We start from the raw sequence: 15048 nt of genomic DNA, 5'->3' as shown, positions 1-15048 counted from the left end.
CGGTTCCCTGCAAGAGAGAGCCTGAAGCTCCGACACCCGACGAGCCGAGGAAATGGCCACAAGGAAGACAGCCTTGAGAGTCAGATCCTTCAAGGAAGCCGCCTTAATAGGTTCAAACGGAGCCGCACACAAGCCACGGAGTACCAAGTTCAAGTTCCAAGACGGACAGGGAAGCCTGACGGGAGGACGCAAGTTTTTAACCCCTCGCAAAAAACGCGCCACATCTGGATGACTCGCAAGGGAAGAGCCCTCGACCTTACCCCGCAAGCAGCCCAAAGCCGCCACCTGAACTCGAAGCGAATTATACGCTAACCCCTTCTTCAATCCATCCTGTAAGAACATAAGGATATCCGCCACGGACAAACGTCTGGCCGAAGTACCCACCGTGTCACACCAATCATGGAAAACTTTCCAAACCCTCGCGTAGGCGAGCGTAGTGGACGACCGACGAGCCCGAAGGAGAGTAGACACCACCGCGTCCGAATAACCTCTCTTCTTCAACTGCTTCCTTTCATAAGCCAAGCCGCCAGACAAAAACGATCCGCCAGATCGAAAAATACCGGACCCTGACGAAGAAGATTGGGAAGATGACAGAGACGTAGTGGGCCGTCGACTGCCAAGTTGACCAGATCCGCGAACCACGGACGCTGCGGCCATTCCGGAGCCACGAGGATCACCGGACCGTGATGGGACTCTTTGCGTCTTAGCACTTTCCCTACCAGGGGCCACGGAGGGAACACATAAAGAAGAATGTGACGAGGCCACGGAAGTGCTAGCGCGTCCACCCCTTCTGACGCGTGCTCTCTCCTCCGACTGAAGAAGCGTACCGCCTTTGCATTTTGACGGGTCGCCATGAGGTCCAAGCGCGGAGTCCCCCACCGCCGCGCGATGAGAGCCATCGCCTCCGACGAGATCTCCCATTCTCCTGGATCTAGGTGCTGCCGGCTGAGGTAATCCGCTTGAACGTTGTCGACGCCGGCAATGTGGGTGGCCGCGAGACGCTCTATGTGCCTTTCCGCCCAGGACATCAACAGCGCCGCCTCGGTCGCTACCGCCTGGCTTTTTGTGCCTCCTTGTCGATTTATGTACGCCACTGTGGTCGCATTGTCCGACAGAACTCTTACTGCACGTCCGCGTACCAGTGGAAGGAGACAACGCAAGGCCAGGCGAACTGCTCTGGTCTCCAATCGGTTGATGGACCAAGTCGCTTGGAGTGCTGACCAGGTGCCCTGGACTGCACGGGACTGGCAGACCGCTCCCCAGCCCGACAGGCTGGCATCCGTTGTCACCACCAACCAAGGCGGGGGTTCGAGGTCCACCCCCTGTAGAAGATTGTCTGGAGTCAGCCACCAAGAGAGACTGGAGCGAGCCGGCTCCAGCAAAGGCAATTCTATCCCGTACTCCTCCGAGCGGGGATCCCAGCGAGATAGAAGTGCTCTTTGTAACGGACGCATATGCGCAAAAGCCCATTGTACCATTTCCATAGTAGACACCATATGACCAATGACTTGTAAATAATCCCAGACCGTGGGAATCTCGAGCTCCAACAGGCGCCGTACCTGAGTCATGAGATTGAGCATGCGTTGCTGCGGAAGAAAAACCTTGCCCACCAAGGTGTCGAACCGAGCTCCCAGGAACTCCAGCTGTTGGGTCGGTTCGAGTCTGCTCTTCGTGAAGTTGACTACCCAACCCAACTCCTGCAGCTGGTGCACCACTAAGGAGACCGCCCGGGTGCAGGCCGCCTGCGACTTTGCTCGAATGAGCCAATCGTCGAGATAGGGATGCACGAGGACGCCTTGACGGCGGAGGGAAGCCGCTACCACCACGAGAACTTTGGTGAACACCCTCGGCGCGGTGGCCAACCCGAAGGGGAGGGCGCAAAACTGGTAGTGGTCCCCCATCACCATGAACCTCAAGTACCGTTGATGCCGTTCTCTTATTCCGATGTGAAGATAGGCCTCTGTCAGGTCCAAAGAAGCCAAGAATTCTCCCTTGTGGACGGCCGCAATAACAGACCGGAGGGTCTCCATCCGGAAGCGGGGCACACGCAACGCCTTGTTTACTCCTTTGAGATCCAGAATGGGTCGGAAGGTGCCCTCTTTCTTGGGCACCAGGAAGTATATGGAATACCGACCCGTCCGTAGCTGGTCCCGCGGCACCGGAACCACCGCCCCCAGAGCCTGCAGATGGGCGACCGTTTGGGCGATAGCTACCTGTTTTTCTACCGGGCCGCATGGCGATACCAGAAAGAGATCCCGGGGGGGACGTACAAAATCCAACTCGTAGCCGTACCGGACCACGTCGAGGACCCATTGATCCGAAGTGATCTTGACCCACTCCTCCCAGAACCGGGACAGCCGACCTCCGATAACGGGAACGGAGGAGTGGGCCCGCGCACCTTCATTGTGCGGGCTTGATGGCAGGAAAGCCTTGGGAAGAGCCTCCGCGTAGAGGCCTCCTGCCGCGAAAGGAAGACGACGACCAGGCCTGGGATCTTGTCGCCTGCTGCCGCTGGGGAAGGGAACCCCCTCTTCCCCCACGGAAACGCCGTTGCCCCCGAAAGCGAGCCCTAGCGTTACCAAACGACCGAGATTGCCGAAGCTTATCCTCAGGCAACTTGTAAACTTTGTTGTCACCCAGGTCCTTAATGAGCTGATCCAGCTCCTCGCCAAACAGCAACTTGCCCTTAAAGGGGAAGGAACCTAACCTCGCCTTGGAGTTGGCATCTGCCGACCAACGACGGAGCCACAGCAACCTCCTGGCTGAGACCGCCGAGGACATAATGCGAGCCGATGTGCGCAACAAGTCATACAGGGCATCCGCAGTATAAGCGACCGCCGCCTCAACACAATTTGCCTGCTCAGCCTCTCCCGGAGGGAGCTCCTGCATGGTCAGCAGCTGCTGAACCCAGCGGAGGTTGGCCCTCTGCACAAGGCTGCTGCAAGCCGCCGCTCGGACCCCCAGAGCCGCCACGTCAAAAATACGCTTTAATAAGACCTCAAGCTTGCGGTCTTGGAGGTCCTTCAGCGCTATACCCCCCGTCACGGGGATAGTCGTATGCTTCACCACAGCCGTGACAGCCGAATCTACCGCGGGCGTCTTCAAGAGCTCCAATGACTCCTTGGGTAAGGGATATAGCCTTTCCATGGCCCGATTCACCCGCAGGGACGCCTCTGGGAGGTCCCATTCCTTGGAAACGATCTGCAAGACCTTGTGGTGAAAGGGAAAGGTCTGCGGGGGAGCTCTAATCCCTGCCATTGCAATATCCCCTGTAGACGTGTCCTGCCTCCTGCGGCGGAGTCGTTAACTCTAGCTCCTGTAACACGTGGAGAATAAGGGAGCTCAATTCCTCCTTTCCAAACAAACGTAGCACCTGGGGGTCATCCCCTTCTACGGCCCCCTGAGTATCCGCCGTCAGCAAGTCCGGAGCCCCCGGGGACTCCGGCGCGGCTCCTGAGTCTTCCGGCTCCTCAGCTCCCCCCCCCGCGGACGGGGACCCTGGCCCCCGGAGGACCTTGCGCCCGGCGGGGTCCCCTGGGGCAAGGCAGTGGTCCTGGGGACCTTCGGGGGAGCGGGCGCCTCTGCCTCCCAGCCAGATTCTGCCTGCAAAAAGGCTTTGTGCATTAGGAGCACAAAATCAGAAGAAAAGGGGACCGCCCTTTTCAAACCTTTCTTCGGGGCATCAATAGAGGGGGGGGCTCGAGGAGTCCCCAAATCGGGCTGGGAGCGCGCGCTCTGTGCACCAGGAGAGGGAGGAGGGGAGATTTCCTCCTCCTCCGACGCTGACGACTCAGCCTGCCTCGTGGCCAAGATGGCCGCCGCACTCCTCCCCGAGGGAGGAGGGGCCGGAGAACAACTGCCTGCAGCGCTGCGATGCCGGGACGGAGAGGGGAGAGGAGACCTGCTGCGGGCAGCGCTCGGCCCCCGAGAGGATCCCTCGCCCCCGGGAAAACATCGGGGACAGAGACCCTCTCGGGAGAGTCGCGCCCCCGCCCCCCCACAGGACACGCAGAGCGACGACCGCGGCATCAGCGAAGAGAACGGAGCTGCAACACAAAAACGGCGCCAAAAGCAAGGTGAGGAAAGAGCCTCACAGATACAGCGCGCCGGGTGAACTAGCCACCCCCTCCGGGTCCAAGAACACGCTGGCAGGCCGGGGTTAAGGGAAAAAATAGCTCACTGCCTGTCCCCAACAGGACTTAAGTGGCTCAGCTAGCCCAATTCAAAAAACTTTTTTTTTTTTTTTTTTTGCAAACCCCCTTCAGGGCTGAATCCCCTGGAATTGGGGGGAGGGTGACCGGCCCACCGGTAATCTCTCCCCCAGGTTCAAGGACACTGTAAGCCGGGAAATTAAGGAGGACACTGCCCTCCTGCCTGCCCGCAATGAGCTCCAACAGCGCTGCGCCAGACACTAAAAACACAGACAGACAGACGATAGGAGGGAAGAAACCAATTGATCTTGTCCCTTTTTTTTTTTTTTTTTTTTACACTTTAAATGTTTCCCAGTACCGATAAACTGACCAGACCAGGACCGCAGGTTATGCCTCTCAATCTGCTGGAGTCAGAGAATATACTGAGGGATCGCAGGTGGCACACCAGTATATCTAGGGGGTGCTTTCAGTTTTCTCTCTGACTCCATCTGCTGGAGGGGAGGCATAACCCAGCTGTCTGGACTGATCCTGGTACGTACTGGGAACTGACTGTTTGGGAAAGTATGGAGGTGACTAGTATGGCACGGCAGATGCTACCATTATGGGGGGAGACCTGTATGGCACAGCTGATGCTACCATAAGCTTGCTGGGCAGACTGGATGGACCGTTTCTATGTTATGTAAACCTGCCATGCTTGGAGTCTTTATCCAAACAATAATGATGTGAATGTGTAAATCAGGGGTAGCCAACTCTGGTCCTCAAGAGCCACAAACAGGCCAAGTTTTCAGGATATCCACAATGAATATGCATTAGGCAGATTTGCATGCACTGCCTCCATTGTATGCAAATCTCATGCATATAAATTGTGGATATCCTGAAAACCTGGCTTGTTTGCGGCTCACAAGGACTGGAGTTAGCCACCTCTGGTGAACCCAGAGCTGCAAATTGCAGCCTTACAAATTTCTTCCATGGAGACTCATCTCAGTAGGACAGACGATGCCACTATAGCTCTGAGCCTTGACATGCCCAGTCAGACTTACCTGGGCATACCAGAAAAATGTAAGCTGCTATGCAGTTAGAACAGATGCACTTGACAATGGCAATTCCAGGTTTATTGGGGTCAAAACAAAAGCCAGGTGGTCTTTAAGGGCTTCAGTCTGCTGCAGACAGAAAGCCAATGCTCTTTTGTAATCCAAAGTTTGCAAAGCTTGTTCACCTTTGTGGACATGTGGCCTGTGAAAAACATTTGGAAGGATGATGGGCTATTTAAAATGGAAGTCCGATGCTACTTTAGGCAGGAACTTAGGATGATTCGATGCCACGCAACCCATCAAAAAAAAAAAAAACCTACACACAACCCAGACACAAAACTTAGCATAAGATGCATAAGTCATTAGGGCCTGAAGCACACTGACTCCATGCGTCAACTATTTTGGTTCACAAAAAGTCTAATGATTCAAAGAGAGCTTTCATCAACTTGGTGAGAACCACAGTGAGGCCCCAAGCAAGCTTCACATGACTAAACTTAAGGAATTTTAAGATATGCACTAGTAGTAGTGATCACGCATAAGAAAAAAAGAAAAAAATACTTTGTGCTTGGACCTATGATTAAATATAAGGCTGAGTAATATCGGTATAATTATACTAGGGATGTGAATCGTTTTAGGACGATTAAAATTATCGTCCGATAATTTTAATATCGTCTTAAACCGTTATGGAACACAATACAATACAGATTCTAACGATTTATCGTTATAAATCGTTAGAATCGTGAGCCGGCACACTAAAACCCCCTAAAACCCACCCCCGACCCTTTAAATTAAATCCCCCACCCTCCCGAACCCCCCCCCCCATAACTTAAATAACCTGCGGGTCCAGCGGCAGTCCGGAACGGCAGCGGTCCGGAACGGGCTCCTGCTCCTCAATCTTGTCGTCTTCAGCCGGCGCCATTTTCCAAAATGGCGCCGAAAAATGGCGGCGGCCATAGACGAAAAAGATTGGACGGCAGGAGGTCCTTCCGGACCCCCGCTGGACTTTTGGCAAGTCTCGTAGGGGTCAGGAGGCCCCCCACAAGCTGGCCAAAAGTTCCTGGAGGTCCAGCGGGGGTCAGGGAGCGATTTCCCGCCGCGAATCGTTTTCGTACGGAAAATGGCGCCGGCAGGAGATCGACTGCAGGAGGTCGTTCAGCGAGGGGCGTCGCTGAACGACCTCCTGCAGTCGATCTCCTGCCGGCGCCATTTTCCGTACGAAAACGATTCGCGGCGGGAAATCGCTCCCTGACCCCCGCTGGACCTCCAGGAACTTTTGGCCAGCTTGTGGGGGGCCTCCTGACCCCCACGAGACTTGCCAAAAGTCCAGCGGGGGTCCGGAAGGACCTCCTGCCGTCCAATCTTTTTCGTCTATGGCCGCCGCCATTTTTCGGCGCCATTTTGGAAAATGGCGCCGGCTGAAGACAAGATTCAGGAGCAGGAGCCCGTTCCGGACCGCTGCCGTTCTGGACCGCCGCTGGACCCGCAGGTTATTTAAGTTATTTGGGGTGGGGGATTTAATTTAAAGGGTCGGGGGTGGGTTTTAGGGGGTTTTAATGTGCCGGTTTTTCGATTTTTAACGATTTTTCACGATATTTTACCCCCCCCAAACGGCAACAATACGATTCCCTCCCCCTCCCAGCCGAAATCGATCGTTAAGACGATCGAGGACACGATTCACATCCCTAAATTATACCACACTATGATGCCTATTATGATGGTCTAATGACATTACGTCCAACAATAGCAGGGTGAATAGGAAAGAGTGTCCCTTTATGATTGATGATAAACTAAGGGCTGTACAGAGTTGGGTTTTCTTTCTAGATGGTGATGGATAAGCACCAATCACACTGACATGAATCTTAATAGTCTTCAAAATAGATTCAGATGTAAAAAGGTATTCACAGTTTGTGTGTGAAGCAGGAAAAAAGGGTCTAAAGCTTTTCCCTCACACCAGAAGACAAAAACATCTCTATTTAAAACCATAGGATTTTTTTGTAAAATCCTTTCTACAAGCCAAAAGAATTCAAGAGACATCTTAAGATCAAAAGAATTCAATGCTACCCTCCAGACTGTTAGTTAGGGACCTGATGCTAGGATGCCATTTTTTTTCTTCACTTTTTATTTATTGCATTTAAACAAAAATTCCAAGAATGATACCTTAAGCAAAATGATCAACATGGCAAACAAAAAGAAAAAAACACACACATTCACACAAGGAGGGCAAAGCATCAAATCAGAAAGGAAAAAATAGAAACTATCACCGCATAGGAAAAAAAGCAAAAAAAAGTTACACCTCAACTGCCTAAACATCATTCTTATTACAGGAAGAAATGCAGGTTGACTGATAATTAACTAACTCTCAAATGTCACCCCTTCCCTGGACTGAGTTAATGGAGTGGGGCCTGAAGAAAATTACTAAAGAAAAGAGATCAGTTGAACAGGCTAAAAAAAGAAAAAACCTACCACCATAAAATTTGACATTTACATAGAAACTCAAGAAAAAATAGCACTCCCAAATGTATTAACTATAGGTCATAAAAATTGTTGCCTCTTCTGAGTGACTTTCACCACATCAGGAAACTTTTTAATCTAATTTTTCCAAATAAATCCTCCCTGTGATTTAAAAAACAAAAACGTAGAATTCAGTCTCTATCCAACTCCAACACAAAAGTCAAAATTAAGGTAGCAGGTATAAGAGCTTTATTACAGAGCTTGGGAAGGACTCAACACCAAACTTTCAGAAGAAATTGGATAAAGCTCAAATTCCAGATGTTTCTGTTCTTTTAGGTCTAGGCAGATAAGTCCTTAATACAGAGGAAATAGCTTCCAGAAGAATTTTTAAGTATCTCTTGAAAATATCTTTTAAACATTTCATTATGAGAAATTTGTGCTAATTTAGGAAAGTTAATCCAGAGCAAGTTCTTATGTTTAAAAGCATTTTCAGAATGTTTCCAGTTTATACATATTCTCCTTAAAGAAAGATCTCATCTTGTTGAATTTTCTTCAAAACTGGTTTCAAGAATTTCTAGCTCTTCTTACAATCTATAAGGGCTGTTTCCTGGGCTGAAACTGTAGAATTGAGGGAAATTATCTGAGACATCTGGGTATACTGACCTGAAAGTTTTTCCCAGTCCTTCAATAGCAAGTCATAAGTTTCCAAAGAAAATTCTTGAGATTTAAACAGAGAACTCCTGTTCCAACAGTTCTTCAGCTATACCTCCAAAATGTTCCCTAATTCTAAATAAGAATTTCCTAACTTCATTGGTTCCCTGATAGATAACCACCAGCAAAGGGGAAAACCAAATCTGCCTCAGGCATTAGGGTGCTATAAGGATTATGGGTCCATGGTCTCTTCAAAAAATTTTTAACAAGGAATTTTTGTCACTAGAGGAATTAATAGATAAGGATAGAAGAGGCATCTGAGGCTAATTTACCTTGAGTTTCTTCTGCAGTTGAAATTCAAGACTTTTCTGTTCAAAGGAAATGCAAACAGATTTGTCATGGCCCACTCAGAATATAGCAAATGTTGCTTACCTGTAACAGGTGTTCTCACAGGACAGCAGGATGTTAGTCCTCACATATGGGTGACATCATCAGGATGGAGCCCAATCACGGAAAACTTCTGTCAAAGTTTCCAGAACTTTGACTGGCCCCTACTGGGCATGCTCAGCATGGCACTAACCCAGCAGCCAGCAAGGGTCCCCCTTCAGTCTTATTTGAAAGCTACAGGTAGTGCCAAAAAATAAAACAAAACGTTATGAACACCGCAGGGCGGCGGGCGGGTTTCGTGAGGACTAACATCCTGCTGTCCTGTGAGAAAACCTGATGCAGGTAAGCAACATTTGCTTTCTCACAGGAAAAGCAGGATGGTAGTCCTCACATATGGGTGAGTACCGAGCTGAGGATGTCCGAATATGCACCAAATGTACCCAATGGCATGCAACAGGCACAACAACTGGGGTGGAATTTGGTAGAGGGCATCCTGAACCCCACCGGGCAGGCGGAAGGGTGTAGGTACGTCACATTGGAAATAAGTTACGCAGGACAGACTGGCCGAAGATGGAATCTTGTCTTCCGGCTTTGTCCAAGCAATAGTGGGCTGCAAAAGTGTGGAGAGAACTCCAGGTGGCAGCCCTGCAAATGTCAGGAAGCGGCACTGATCGTAGGTGTGCTACTGAAGTCGCCATGGCCCTCACAGAGTGTGCTTTGACACTGTCTTGAAAAGGAATGCCTGCTTGCTGATAGCAAAGAGATATGCAGTCCGCCAACCAGGAGGAGAGAGTCTGCTTACCCACAGTCTGCCCTAACTTGTTAGGATGGAAAGAGACAAACGGTTGAGTGCTTTTCCTGTGGGCAGCTGTACGGTCTAGGTAGAACGCTAGAGTCCATTTACAGTCAAGGGTATGCAGAGCCAGTTCCCCTGGATTGGAATGGGGCCTGGGAAAGAAGGTAGGTAGTATGATGGATTGATTAATGTGAAACTCCGAAACTACCTTAGGTAAAAATTTAGGGTGAGTGCGGAGTACCGCCCGGTCCTGCAGGAGTTTAGTGTAAGGCAGATAGGTAACTAGGGCCTGTAACTCACTAACCCTGCGAGCTGAAGTGATAGCCAAAAGGAAAATTACTTTCCATGTGAGATATTTTAGGTCACAGGAGTGAAGAGGCTTGAATGGTGGTTTCATGAGCCGACCAAGAACCAGATTAAGGTCCCAAGAAGGGGCCGGAGGACGTAAAGGTGGCTTGATATGGAGCAAGCCCTTTAAAAAGCGTGTTACACGGGGTTGTACTGATATAGGAACATCCCCGACACCTTTATGGAAGGCGGCTACCGCACTGACATGCATTCTGATTGAAGAGGTCTTTAAACTTGACTGACAAATGCCAGAGATAGTCCAAAAACCTTGGGATTGGACAGGAAAAGGGATCAAGGGACTGCGAAGTGCACCATGATTTGTACTTTTTCCATTTATAGGAATAAGATTTTCTTGTGGAAGGCTTCTGTGACGCAATCAGGACACAGGAAACTGGTTCAGAAAGGTTAAGTGGTTGAAGGATTAACCTTTCAACATCCATGCTGTCAGGGACAAGGCTTGAAGATTGGGGGGTGGCGTAGGCACCCGTCGTTTTGAGTGATTAGAAATGGGTCCTTTCCCAAGGGAATGTGCCCGCGAATGGAGAGATCCTGAAGTACTGGAAACCACACTTGGCGCAGCCAGTGGGGTGCCATCAGGATCATAGTTCCCTTGTCCTGATGTAACTTCACGAGAGTCTTAGAGAGAAATGGAAGTGGAGGGAATGCGTATAGGAGACCGGTTGCCCATGATAGGGAGAACGCGTCTCTTGGCTGATAGTGTTGGCTGCGAGTGAGAGAGCAGAAGTTGTCTACTTTGCGATTCTGAGGTGACGCAACGAGATCTATTTGAGGATAACCCCATTGGTGGAAGATTGAGTTCGCTACTGAGGGGTTGAGAGACCAATCGTTCGGCTGAAAGGTGCGACTCAGCTTGTCCGCAAACACATTGTCCACTCCCGACAAGTAGGTGGCCCTGAGGAACATAGAGTGGAAGAGGGCCTCCGCCCATATCTGCACAGCTTCCTGACACAGAAGGAAGGAGCCTGTACCTCCCTGCTTGTTGATGTACCACATGGCCACCTAGTTATCAGTCTGAATCAGGATGACGTGATTTGACAGGCGTTCCTGAAAAGCCCTGAGAGCATATTGCATTGCTCGAAGTTCTAGGAAGTTTATTTGATGTTTGGCTTCCCCTGGAGACCAAGATCCTTGTGTCTGCAGATTGGCCATGAGGGCTCCCCAGCCAAGGTTGAAGCATCAGTGGTGAGAGTTATTTATTTGAGGGTCTGCAGCCTGAAAGGGCAACCCTGGAGTTTGATCTGATTTTTCCACCAGGCGAGTGACAGACGGAGTGAGTCTGTTACGTGGACAGTGGTTGACAGGGGCTGAATGGATTGAGTCCATTGTGACCTTAGAGTCCACTGCATGACTCATGGCCAAGCGGGCCATTGGGGTGACCTGAACTGAGGACGCCATGTGCCCTAGGAGGATGAGAAAGCGGTGTGCAAGAGACACGAGAGAGAGAGAGAGAGAGAGAGAGAGAGAGCGCTTGCTGTCAAGGCAGGAAAGCCTTTGAATGCAAGGTGTCCAAGTCTGCCCCAATGAACGATAAGGTTTGAGATGGGACTAAGTAGGATTTGTCGTAGTTGGCGAGAAATCCGAGTGAAATTAGAGTGTGTAAAGTAAGACGTAGGGACGACAGAGCAGCTTGCTGAGTGGGAGCCCTGATTAACCAATCGTCTAGATAGGGGTAGACGTGAACACCTTGAGTTCTAAGGAAGACTGCACCACGAGTCTTCACAAAATGCATCGTTGTAGTTGCAGACGCAAGGCCGAATGGAAGCACTCTGTACTGACAGTGCTTGGGGCCTACTAAGAACCTCAGGTATTTGCGATGAGATGGAATTATTGTGATATGATTGTATGTGTCCTGGAGGTCTAGAGAGCAGAGCCAGTCTCCTCTTTGTAGAAGAGGAAGAAGAGAGCCCAAGGTTACCATTTTGAACTTTTCTCACTGGAGGTACTTGTTGAGGGCACGTAGATCCAGAATTGGACAAACACCTCCCGATTCTTTGGGGATTAGAAAGTACCGGGAATAGAACCCTAGGCCTTTTTGTGAGTATGGCACTGGTTCTATTGCTCTGGACTGGAGGAGGAGGGAGACGACCTGCTCCAGGAGCAGTGAGTGGTCTGATGTTCTCCACATCGGTAGAGGTGGGGAGTCCGGTGGAATGGAGAGAAAGTTCAGATGATAACCTTGAGCAATTATCGCTAGGACCTATTGGTCTGAGGTGATAGAGTGCCACCTGTTGTTGATGGCACAATCGACCTCCCACCGGTATGTGGGGCAATGGAAACTGGCTGCTGCTCTCTACGTAAGAGCCAAAAAGTGGAAGCAGGGACCAGCTGAGGGGCTGTTTGCGGTTTTTGTTTCCGTGTCTGACAAGACTGGGCTTTTTGAAACGGTCTTGTAGAACAGGTTCTGGTTGGTGATGGGTAGGACTTCTTCAGGCGGAAGAATGACTTCTTAGAGCCTTTTCTAAAAGGCTGTTTTGAACAGTATTCTGAAGGCATGAGAGGGAGCTGTCTTAGGGTCTCATGATGGTCCTTTAGTTCCGCCACAGTCCATTGAATCTGCTCACCAAACAGATTATCTCCTACACAAGGCAGGTTGTACAATCTGTCCTGTACTTCAGGGCGAAGGTCGGAAGACTTGAACCAGGCCCATCGCCTTGCCGAGATAACAGTTGCAGATACCCTGGTAGCAGGATCAAAGATGTCATAAGATGATTTTATTTCATGCTTGCCTGCCTCAAAACCCTTGTTGACTAGGGTTTGGAGTTGCTCTTGAAATTGCTGAGGCAGGGAGTCTGTTAAGTCTTGTATCTGCTTAAATAAGACCCTATTATATTGGGTCATATAGAGCTGATAAGAGGCAATTCTAGAGATTAGCATTGATCCCTGGAAGACACGATGACCAATGGCATCTAGAAATTTCTGTTCCTTGCCTGGGGGAAAGAAGTGTGAGGTTTTGCTCTCCTTGCTCTTTTCTGGGCAGATTTGACAACCACAGATTGGTGATCCAATTGATGTTTGCAAAAACCTGGAGCTGACTGAACGAGATAGGTGGTGTCAGCTTTCCTGTGGACTGGAGCCACAGAGCCAGGATGTTCCCAGTTCTTTTTGAGGAGATCTAGAAGAACCTGGTGGATAGGGATGGAGGTTATTTCCTTGGGAGCATCCAGGAATTGTAACAGCTCCATCATTTGATGCCTGTCATCTTATTCAGTCTGTAATTGGAAAGATACCAATTCAGACATCTCCTTCACAAAATTTATGAAGGAAAGTTCCTCTGGAGGAGAATGCTTTCTACTTTCAGTAGGTGAAGGTGGTGAAGGCAAATCATCGGTGTCTGGTGAAGAATCATCAGTCCAGGTGTCGTAGGGATCAGCACCTGCTCCTCTAGGGACTAGAGGAGGACGGGGCGGTGGATCCCTGAAGGTCCTGGTCGAGGCTCCGAAGGAATAACTCGAGACACCTATGAAGGCATCGATGGATGCGTCGGCACCGACCGATGTATCGGCAGAACTCCCGAAGGAGGGATGCGGATGACAACGCAAGTGGGGAGGGCACCGGAGCCATCGGTGACCCAGGGTCCATCGGTGGAAAAGCGGCCATAAGTGCTTCCATCCGAGAGCAGCAGTGCCAATGCTGCTGGAATCAGGTCAGTGGTCAATTCCACAATCTGTACCGGTGTCTGAGGAACCTGGAGTCGATGCATCGCCTTGTCGATGGCCTCCTGAACCATCTGGTCCAGTTTTTCCTCGGAGACTTGGAGCAAGCAGCCCCGGCTCTGGAACAGAAGGAGGAGGCAGAGGCATTGCGCCTGAAGAAAGGATTGCAACACCTGGGGGGGGGGGGGGGGAAACACAAACAAACAAAAAAAAAAACTACCCAAAAAAAGGTAGAAGCCTCCAAATCCAGGCGGTTGTTGAGGCATACACCCTAAGCTACCATTCCCTGCTAAGAAATCAGTTAGAGGAGTTCCAAAATCAGGTTCCCCATCTGAGCCATTTGTACCCAGGCCTATATCCAGCTGGGAAGAACCAGGCTTAGTGAAATCAGATGCTTAAGGATAGTCTCAATCCTATCATGAGTATCCTTCGAGGCTGCTACTCCTTCCATGGGAATAGTGGTCCACTTGGAGACTGCACACACAATTGAAAAATGTAAATGCTCTCTTGCCAAAAAGGCAATTCTCCCTGAGCCTCCAAACAGCGTTGGCACAAGTTAGTGGGCACTCCTGAGATGCCCAAATATGTCAGGCAGTGCAAAGAGAAGTGCAATGGCCAACAGTGCGCTTAAGCAGCAGCCAGAGGCATGCGTCTAGCTGATTTAAAAAACAAAACACTTACCTGAGTTCAGCCTTACCTGGCTGATTACAGAGACTGCGGGGGTGCGGAAAGCATATGCAGTCACCACTGCGCTCAGCTTCCTGCACCCACTGCCTTTCAGCCACTTAAGCAGCTAAGTCCATGCCAGCTGAAAAACCAGCTACTCATTCATCTGAGACACCATGGAAATCACCTCAGGAATACTCAACTGGGGGAGGGACTTTGTGGTATATCCCTGCAGGAGAGCAGGGCAATATAATATCCTTAATTCTCCTTTTACAAAATGAAGCAATCCCCAGTAGGGAAATGCACATCCACCATCTACTGGAGCAGAGAATACTGGCAGGATGAGGTTATAGTGTATATATACCCCTGCAGTGACATCCGTTTGCTCTGTCTCCATCTGCTGGTAGAGGTGCATAATCCACTTGTTCTGGATTCATCTAAGAAATGTAAATTTTTACCTGAGCCAATTGAGGGTGAAGTGGCTTACTCAAGATCACAAGGACCATCAGTGGGAGAAGCAAAATTTGAACCCTAGCTTCCCTGTTTCTCAGTTCACTGCTCTAATCACTTCACTCAAAATTGTAGTAGTAAGTTGCAGATAATGTTTAAATATTTAGGACCACCTCTAGAAAATATAATTTGCAGAATAGTGCAAATGTTTTACAAAATTCTAGTTTTAAATTATATATCCCCATAATAAAAAAAAAAAAAATCTGACTTTTGATGTTGAGGTAGCAGGCACAGAACACACACAAGCAAATATTGAATATATAAATAAAATTAAATGTGTCTGTATATACTCACTCAAAATAAGCATGAATGCTATCATCCACTCTATGTACCTAAATTGCTAAATGCTGCCAAAGGAAAGTGGTAACCAGATCATTTTTTAT

General features: G+C 49.6%; 1 protein-coding gene across 2 annotated transcripts in view; it reads right to left on the bottom strand.

Moving 5' to 3' along the window:
* PTTG1IP (PTTG1 interacting protein) overlaps positions 1 to 15048 on the bottom strand; it is a 67494-nt gene that overhangs the window by 25945 nt on the left and 26501 nt on the right. The gene's annotated exons all lie outside the window — the stretch shown is intronic.

Source organism: Rhinatrema bivittatum, chromosome 6 (genome assembly GCF_901001135.1).
Source record: "Rhinatrema bivittatum chromosome 6, aRhiBiv1.1, whole genome shotgun sequence".
Lineage (NCBI taxonomy): Eukaryota > Metazoa > Chordata > Amphibia > Gymnophiona > Rhinatrematidae > Rhinatrema > Rhinatrema bivittatum.
The sequence above is the reverse complement of the archived record's forward strand: the minus strand, read 5'-3'. Positions and strand labels throughout refer to the sequence as shown.